The sequence below is a fragment of the Lepidochelys olivacea genome (assembly GCF_965140295.1).
Source record: "Lepidochelys olivacea isolate rLepOli2 genome assembly, chromosome: 3".
Lineage (NCBI taxonomy): Eukaryota > Metazoa > Chordata > Testudines > Cheloniidae > Lepidochelys > Lepidochelys olivacea.
This window is the reverse complement of record NC_140413.1, coordinates 2623267-2632117: the sequence shown is the minus strand read 5'-3', so window position 1 is coordinate 2632117 and position 8851 is coordinate 2623267.

Genomic DNA, 8851 nt, shown 5'->3' with positions numbered 1-8851 from the left:
GGAAAACAGACTCCTGCTTACAGTCATCTGTGGTGTCTGTCTCTGAGGACTTCATCTTCCCTGTGCTTGTGGCACAAGAAGTTTGTGAGGTTGGCATGTCTATCAGATGAAAACTCCACAAAGCTATCTTTTCCTATTGCTCTATACTCCATAAGTCCCAGCTTTGTGCCAGGTGACAGTTTTTGGCCGATATTCCAGGGCTTGGATTACAGAAAAAAGAGAAGAGCATGATTTACTCAATGCCTGGAGTCTGTGCCAAAAATAAAATCACTTCTGGATGTTTTGCCAAGACATTGAGTAATAAAATGAAAATTGCTCTTGATTTGACTCACCCATGATGTGCTGCAGCATTTTGAACGAGGATCAGCTCAGCTCTAGGATGGTGTGGAAAAAAGTACTTGGATAATGAGCACCAGCTGTAATCACTTGCTCTTCTGAATATTTTTAGTAAAAGTCATGGACAGATCATGGGCTGTAAACAAAAATTCTTGGCCCATGACATGTCCATGAATTTAACTATAAACCCCTAACTAAAACTTGGGCCAGGGGCTGCAGGTGCTGTGGGGGGGGGCAGTCCAGGGGCGCCGTGGGTGCTGGGTTGGGGTAGCCTGGGACCACTGGTGGTGCTGGGGGGAGGCAGGCAGCAGCACATGGCCCGGGACCCCCGCTGGTGCTGGGAGAGGATGTGGGAGGTGGTGGGAGCGCATGGTCTGGGACCCCTGCTGGTGCGAGGGGTGGCGGGGCTGGCAGGCTCCCTACCCGGCTTCAACTGGCATGTCCCTGCAGCTCCTAGAGGGAGGAACGGCCGGGGGGGCTCTGCGCACTGCTCCTGTCACAAATGCCAGCTCCACAGTTCCCATGAGCTGGAAACCGCAGCCAATGGGAGCTGCTGGGGCAGCGTCTATGGGCAGCATGCAGAGCCCCTTGGCCCGTCCACCTAGAACCCGTGACTTCCGTGACAGACACACAGCCTTACTGATAACTACTCTCTGGGAATAGTTTTTCAACCAGTTATGCACCCACCTTATAGATGTTCCATCTAGGTTGAATTTTCTTAGTTTTTTAAATGAGAAAATCTGCCGTAGAGGCCTGCGCCCTGGTCGAGTTGGCGGTGATAATTGCCGAGGGTGACACCTTCACTTGATCGTAGCAGAAGCGAATGCAGGCAGTGATCCAAGAAGAAATTCTTTGGGCAGATACAGGATGCCCTTTCATTCTGTCAGCCACCATGATGAACAATTACGTAGATTTATGGAATGGCTTGGTCCTGTTGAGGTAGCAGGCTAGAGCCCTCCTGACATCCAAAGCATGCAGTCTACGCTCCTCCTCTGACTTATGCGGCTTTGGAAAGAAGAAAGTAAATGTCCTGACATGATTGAAACTGAGAGACCACCTTGGGCAGGAAAGCCGGGTGCGGTCTCAGCTGGACCTTGTCCTTGCAGAAGACCATATAAGGTGGTTCCAAAGTGAGCGCCTGAATTGCCAAGACTTGGAGGGATGAAGTCACTGTGACCAGAAACACAACCTTCCAGGACAGGAGAAGGAGAGAATAGGAAGCCAAAGGCTCGAAGGGAGGACCTGTGAGCCACGACAGCACCAGGTTCAAGTCCCATGGAGGAACAGGGTCCTTGACTTGCGGGTAGAGGCGCTCAAGGCCCTTGAGGAATCTGGCTGTCATAGAATCATAGAATATCAGGGTTAGAAGGGACCTCAGGAGGTCATCTAGTCCAACCCCCTGCTCAAAGCAGGACCGATCCCCGACTAAATCATCCCAGCCAGGGCTTTGTCAAGCCTGACCTTAAAAACTTCTAAGGAAGGAGATTCCACCACCTCCCTAGGTAACGCATTCCAGTGTTTCACCACCCTCCTAGTGAAAAAGTTTTTCTTAATATCCAACCTAAACCTCCCCCACTGCAACTTGAGACCATTACTCCTCGTTCTGTCATCTGCTATCACTGAGAACAGTCTAGAGCCATCCTCTTTGGAACCCCCTTTCAGGTAGTTGAAAGCAGCTATCAAATCCCCCCTCATTCTTCTCTTCTGAAGACTAAACATCCCCAGTTCCCTCAGCCTCTCCTCATAACTCATGTGTTCCAGTCCCCTAATCATTTTTGTTGCCCTTTGCTGGACTCTCTCCAATTTATCCACATCCTTCTTGTAGTGTGGGGCCCAAAACTGGACACAGTACTCCAGATGAGGCCTCACCAATGTCGAATAGAATGTCATGTTCAGGGTGAAAATCGACCTGCCCTCGAGTGGCAGATGGAAGGTTGAGATGGCCACCAGGTGGACCTTGATCGATGAAAGGGACAAGCCCTGGAGCTTGAAATGCAGAAGGTAGTCCAGAATGAGCTGCAACAAGGCTCGCTTGGGTTGGACTCCTTTATCCGAGGTCCAACACGTGATCCACTTCCAGTAGGCCAGATAGGTCGCTGTGGTAGAGGGCTTTCTACTTCCCAACAGGATCTGCTGGACATCCGCCGAGCACTGCTGCTCCTTCTCATTCAGTCACACAGGAGCTAAGCTGTCAGATGCAGCGCCACCAGGCACAGATACAGAAGACTCCCATGGTTCTGGGACAGCAAGTCCAGAGTCGCCACCAAAAGGTCCAGCAGCATGCTGTACCAGTGCTGGCGTGGCCAGGCCGGCGCTATGAGGATCACCTTTGCTCTGCCCTGCTTGATCTTCAAGAGGACACAGGGGAGCAATGGCACCGGAGGAAAGGCATACGTCAGAGCCCCCAACCATGGGAGTCAAAAAGTGTCTGACAGGGATCCCCTGTCCAAGCCCCTCATCAAGCAAAAGACATAGCATTTCCTGTCATGTGTGGATGCAAACAGGTCCACCTGTGGAGTTCCCCACTTGCGGAAGATGAAACTGACCATCTCCGGATGGAGGGACCATTCATGGTGAGAGGAGGGTCCTGCTGAGATGATCTGCCAAAGCATTCTTGGCCCCTGGAAGGTGGGTGGAAATGAGATGTATACCATGCTGCAGACAGAGGTCCCAGAGCCTGAGGACTCCTTGACAAAGGGCTGTTGACCTGGCTCTGCCCTGCTTGTTGATATAGAACACAGTGGCCGTCTTGTCTGTAAGGACCTGAACCACCTTGCCCTGTATGTGAGGCAGGGAGGCTTGGCAGGCTTGGTGAACAGCCCCGAGTTCCCAGACATTGATATGCAAGGAGCAATCATGACTGGACCAATGATCTTGCATACGGAGATCGCCCAGGTGCACTCCCCACCCGAGGTCCAAAGCATCAGTGACAAAGGTCACATACGCAGCCACAGCCATGAAGAAGACTCCTTCCAGCACCACTGCGGGATCCTGCCACCGGGTGAGAGACGACAGTATATCGTCCAGAATCCTGACCACACGGTCCAGGGTCTGCTGGTTGGGGACATAAACTGATGCCAGCCACACCTGTAGAGGCCTAAGATGGAGCCACACATACTGGACCACGTAAGTGCATGCTGCCATGTGATCCAATAGTCCCAGGCACATGTGGGCGGTGGTGAGTGGGTGCGCTCGTATACATGAGATGAGGTCCACCGTGGCTTGGAACTGAATCTTGGGGTGGAAGGCTCTGGCCCAAGTGGAGTCAAGAGCCGCTCCGATGAATTCTATGCATTGCACTGGGGTTGAAGGTTGCCTTTTTCTCGTTTATTATCAGCCCCAGGTCATGACAGGTAGAACAGACCAGATTGAGACACCTCTGCACCTGGTCTTGGGACCAGCCCCTTATCAGCCAGTTGTCAAGGTATGGATACATTTGGACTACCCAATGTCGCAGTCAAGTGGCCACCAGCGCTATGCACATTGTGAACACTCTCAGGGCTGACGAGAGACCAAAGGGCATCGCCGTGAACTGGAAATGATGCTGGCCCAGCATGAAACGGAAGAAGCGCTGGTGCCTGGGGAAAATGGAAATATAGAAGTAAGCATCCTTTAAATCAAGGACAGCATACCAGTCTCCTGGATCCAGGGAGGGGATCATGGAGGCCAGGGAGACCATGCAAAACTTCAGCTTCTTGAGAGACTTGTTGAGGCAACACAGGTCCAGAGTGGGTCTGAGCCCCCTTTTGCCTTTGGAATTAGGAAGTAACGGGAGTAGAACCCTCTTCCGTCCATGTTCCAAGGGACCTCCTCCACTGTCCCCAGGTGCAGGAGATGGTTGACCTCCTGAAGGAGGAGCTGCTTGTGAGAAGGGTCACTGAAGAGGGACAGGGAAGTGGGGTGAGAGCAGTGATGAGCTGCCAAAATCTGAACAACCGGTTCCCTCCTCCCTCGTGGCCCACCCCCGCCCCCTGGGACCCCGGCCCCATCCATCCCCCTGCCCTGTCCCCTGACTGCCCCCAGAACCGGGCAGGAGGGTCTCATGGGCCATCATAGTGGGTGCCCACCCCGCCCCTAAGAGAATCTGAATGTCTTCTAGTTGAGGTCCCAGGCTGGGGTAGGCTGGCGAACCTCTGGGTAAATGTCCGGGAGACCCTTAAGGAAATATTTAGTAATGGGGTGTGCGAAAATGAAAGTCCTGTCAATCTCATGATGGAATGCTGTAATGGCCGCAAGATGGAGTTTGATTGAGCTCATTGCTAAACCCCATCATTTCAGCTCCAGTCGGTATACCAATGCTAACGGTGGCGGTGTCGTGCAGGCTGTCAATTGACACCAAGAGAAGAATCTTTTCTTGACACCAGGAGAAGAATCTTTCATTTTTGAAGGTAAGCATTACGCATGGTCACTTTTCTGCTGTTCAGTAATACATGTTGTCATAAATATAAAGGGAAGGGTAAACCCCTTTAAAATCCCTCCTGGCCAGAGGAAAAATCCTCTCACCTGTAAAGGGTTAAGAAGCTAAAGGTAACCTCGCTGGCACCTGACCAAAATGACAAATAAGGAGACAAGATACTTTCAAAAGCTGGGGGGAGGGAGAGAAACAAAGGGTCTGTGTGTCTGTCTATATTCTGTCTTGGCCGGGGATAGACCAGGAATGGAGTCTTAGAACTTTTAGTAAGTAATCTAGCTAGGTATGTGTTAGATTATGATTTCTTTAAATGGCTGAGAAAAGAATTGTGCTGAATAGAATAACTATTTCTGTCTGTGTATCTTTTTTGTAACTTAAGGTTTTGCCTAGAGGGATTCTCTATGTTTTGAATCTAATTACCCTTTAAGGTATCTACTATCCTGATTTTACAGAGGGGATTTCTTTACTTTTATTTACTCCTATTTCTATTAAAAGTCTTCTTGTAAGAAAACTGAATGCTTTTTCATTGTTCTCAGATCCAAGGGTTTGGGTTTGTGGTCACCTATGCAAATTGGTGAGGCTTTTTATCCAACATTTCCCAGGAAAGGGGGGGTGCAAGTGTTGGGAGGATTGTTCATTGTTCTTAAGATCCAAGGGTCTGGGTCTGTAGTCACCTAGGCAAATTGGTGAGTCTTTTTACCAAACCTTGTCCAGAAAGTGGGGGTGCAAGATTTGGGGGGAAAGACGTTTCCAAACAGCTCTTCCCCAGTAACCAGTATTTGTTTGGTGGTGGTAGCAGCCAATCCAAGGACAAAGTGTGGAATATTTTGTACCTTGGGGAAGTTTTGACCTAAGCTGGTAAAGATAAGCTTAGGAGGTTTTCATGCAGGTCCCCACATCTGTACCCTAGAGTTCAGAGTGGGGGAGGAACCTTGACACATGTTTAACTTGTTCTGAACAGGCTAGTTTGCCATAATGGAACCATGCAGGAGCCACACTTGTAGGTGGAGTTGTTCCAGATTCGGGTGAAGACTGTGACCGTTGTTCTGAGACAGCGGGTTTGTATGGCGAGGGAGAGCTCGAGGGGTGCATATCACCGTGCGCATCAGGTAAGGGTACCATGCTTGCCTGGGCCACATCGGGATTATGAGGATGACCTTGGCCTTGTCTATTCATATCTCGTGTATCAGGTGTGATATCAGGGGAATTGGTGGGAACGCATACATGAGTTGTGCATCCCATGTGATGAGGAAGGTGTCCCTCAGTGATCGTGGTCCCATTCCTGCTCTTGAGCAGAACATTGCACATTTGTGGTTCACTGGAGATGCAAACAAGTCAATGAGGAGATTGCCCCACTGATGGAATGTGGATTGCAGGACTCCCTCATTCATTTCTCATTCATGGTCTCAAGAGAAGTACCTACTTAGCATGTCCGACATCACATTCTGACAGCTGGGAAAGTAGGAGGCCAAAATGTTTGTTGTGGTGTATTCATCAGTTCCACAATTTCATGGCTTCAGTACATAGCGAGTGTGATTGAGCACCCCTTTGGTGACTGATGTAAAATATGCAGGCAATGTTGTCGGTCATTATACAAATTGATTTGTTCTTTATGTGAGGTAGGAAATGTCTACAGGCATTGTGGTCTGCATGTAGCTCGAGCTGACTGATGTGTAAATGAGTCTCCGCAAGAGACCATTTGCCTTGAACTGTGTGCTGATGCATGTGGGCACCCCAGCCTATCAGCAAGAAGTCCATCATGATTATTACTGATGAGGTGGTCCTGTAAGTCATTTGTGTAGGCTGTGTTTGCTGGGTATATATACCGAGCTCAACCAGCCATGTGGGAAGCACATATATAGTCTTGCATGCTGTACCATGAATGTTGTGGCTGCCATATGTCCAAACAGTTGCAGGACAGTATAAGCTGGTATTTGAGGGCTGACTCTTACCTCTGAGATAAGGTTTGTCAGCATTGTGAATCTGTTCAGGGGTAGGGATGCTTTGGCTTCTGTGGCATCGAGATGTGCCCTGATGAAGTTCAGTTGTTGAACAGGGATTAGAGTGGATTTTTGTTCATTTATCTGAAGCCCTAGATCGCTGAACAGTGTGATAGTTGTTTGGACTGTGTCCCATGCTTCTTGTTGCATTGGACCTTCGAGAAGGCAATTGTCCAAATACGGGAAGATCATTATCCCTTGTTTTGTGTAGCCGTGCTGCTACTTCTGCTAAAGTTTTGGTGAAAACTCTTGGCCCATTGGACAAGTCGAATGGTCGTACTCTGTACTGGAAGTGTTCTTGTCCTACTGTGAATTGCAGGAATTTCCTGTGAGCAGGGTGTGTTGTGATATAAAAATAAGTATCTTGGAGTGTGAGGGCTGAAAACCAGTCCCCCTTTTGCAATGCTGAAAGAATCATGCCCAGTGTGGCCATCGTGAATTTTGAGGTTGTACGAACTTGTTGAGCTTCCTGAGGTCCAAGAGAGGTCTCCATCCCCCATTCTTCTGGGTCAAGAAGTAGTGGGAGCAAGACCCCTTACTCCTGTATTGTGAAGGCACTCGTTCCACTGCACCTAGCTGTAGATGATCGACTTGTTGTAACAGGTGCTCGTGAGAAGGGTCCCTGAAGAGGGACGGGGAGGGGGGTAGGATAGTTGGTCGGGAAGTAAAGGGGATGGTATATCCCAATCGTATGATCTCAAACACCCATTGGTCCATGGTTATTGATGCCCAGATATGGTAAAATGGGCAAAGGCAAAGGCAAAGGCAGGTCCTCAAAGAATCAATCCTGAAGCACTTGCATGAGAGGAAAGTGATCAGGAACAGCCAGCATGGATTCACCAAGGGAAGGTCATGCCTGACTAATCTAATCGCCTTTTATGATGAGATTACTGGTTCTGTGGATGAAGGGAAAGCAGTGGATGTATTGTTTCTTGACTTTAGCAAAGCTTTTGACACGGTCTCCCATAGTATTCTTGTCAGCAAGTTAAGGAAGTATGGGCTGGATGAATGCACTATAAGGTGGGTAGAAAGCTGGCTAAATTGTCGGGCTCAACGGGTAGTGATCAATGGCTCCATGTCTAGTTGGCAGCCGGTATCAAGTGGAGTGCCCCAAGGGTCGGTCCTGGGGCCGGTTTTATTCAATATCTTCATAAATGATCTGGAGGATGGTGTGGATTGCACTCTCAGCAAATTTGCGGATGATACTAAACTGGGAGGAGTGGTAGATACGCTGGAGGGGAGGGATAGGATACAGAAGGACCTAGACCAATTGGAAGATTGGGCCAAAAGGAATCTGATGAGGTTCAATAAGGATAAGTGCAGGGTCCTGCACTTAGGACGGAAGAACTCAATGCACAGCTACAGACTAGGGACCGAATGGCTAGGCAGCAGTTCTGCAGAAAAGGACCTGGGGGTGACAGTGGACGAGAAGCTGGATATGAGTCAGCAGTGTGCCCTTGTTGCCAAGAAGGCCAATGGCATTTTGGGATGTATAAGTAGGGGCATAGCGAGCAGATCGAGGGACGTGATCGTTCCCCTCTATTCGACATTGGTGAGGCCTCATCTGGAGTACTGTGTCCAGTTTTGGGCCCCACACTACAAGAAGGATGTGGATAAATTGGAGAGAGTCCAGCGAAGGGCAACAAAAATGATTAGGGGACTGGAACACATGAGTTATGAGGAGAGGCTGAGGGAGCTGGGATTGTTTAGCCTGCAGAAGAGAAGAATGAGGGGGGATTTGATAGCTGCTTTCAACTACCTGAAAGGGGGTTCCAAAGAGGATGGCTCTAGACTGTTCTCAATGGTAGCAGATGACAGAACGAGGAATAATGGTCTCAAGTTGCAGTGGGGGAGGTTTAGATTGGATATTAGGAAAAACTTTTTCACTAAGAGGGTGGTGAAACACTGGAATGCGTTACCTAGGGAGGTGGTAGAATCTCCTTCCTTAGAGGTTTTTAAGGTCAGGCTTGACAAAGCCCTGGCTGGGATGATTTAACTGGGAATTGGTCCTGCTTTGAGCAGGGGGTTGGACTAGATGACCTTCTGGGGTCCCTTCCAACCCTGATATTCTATGATTCTATGATTCTATGATTCAAAGCATGGG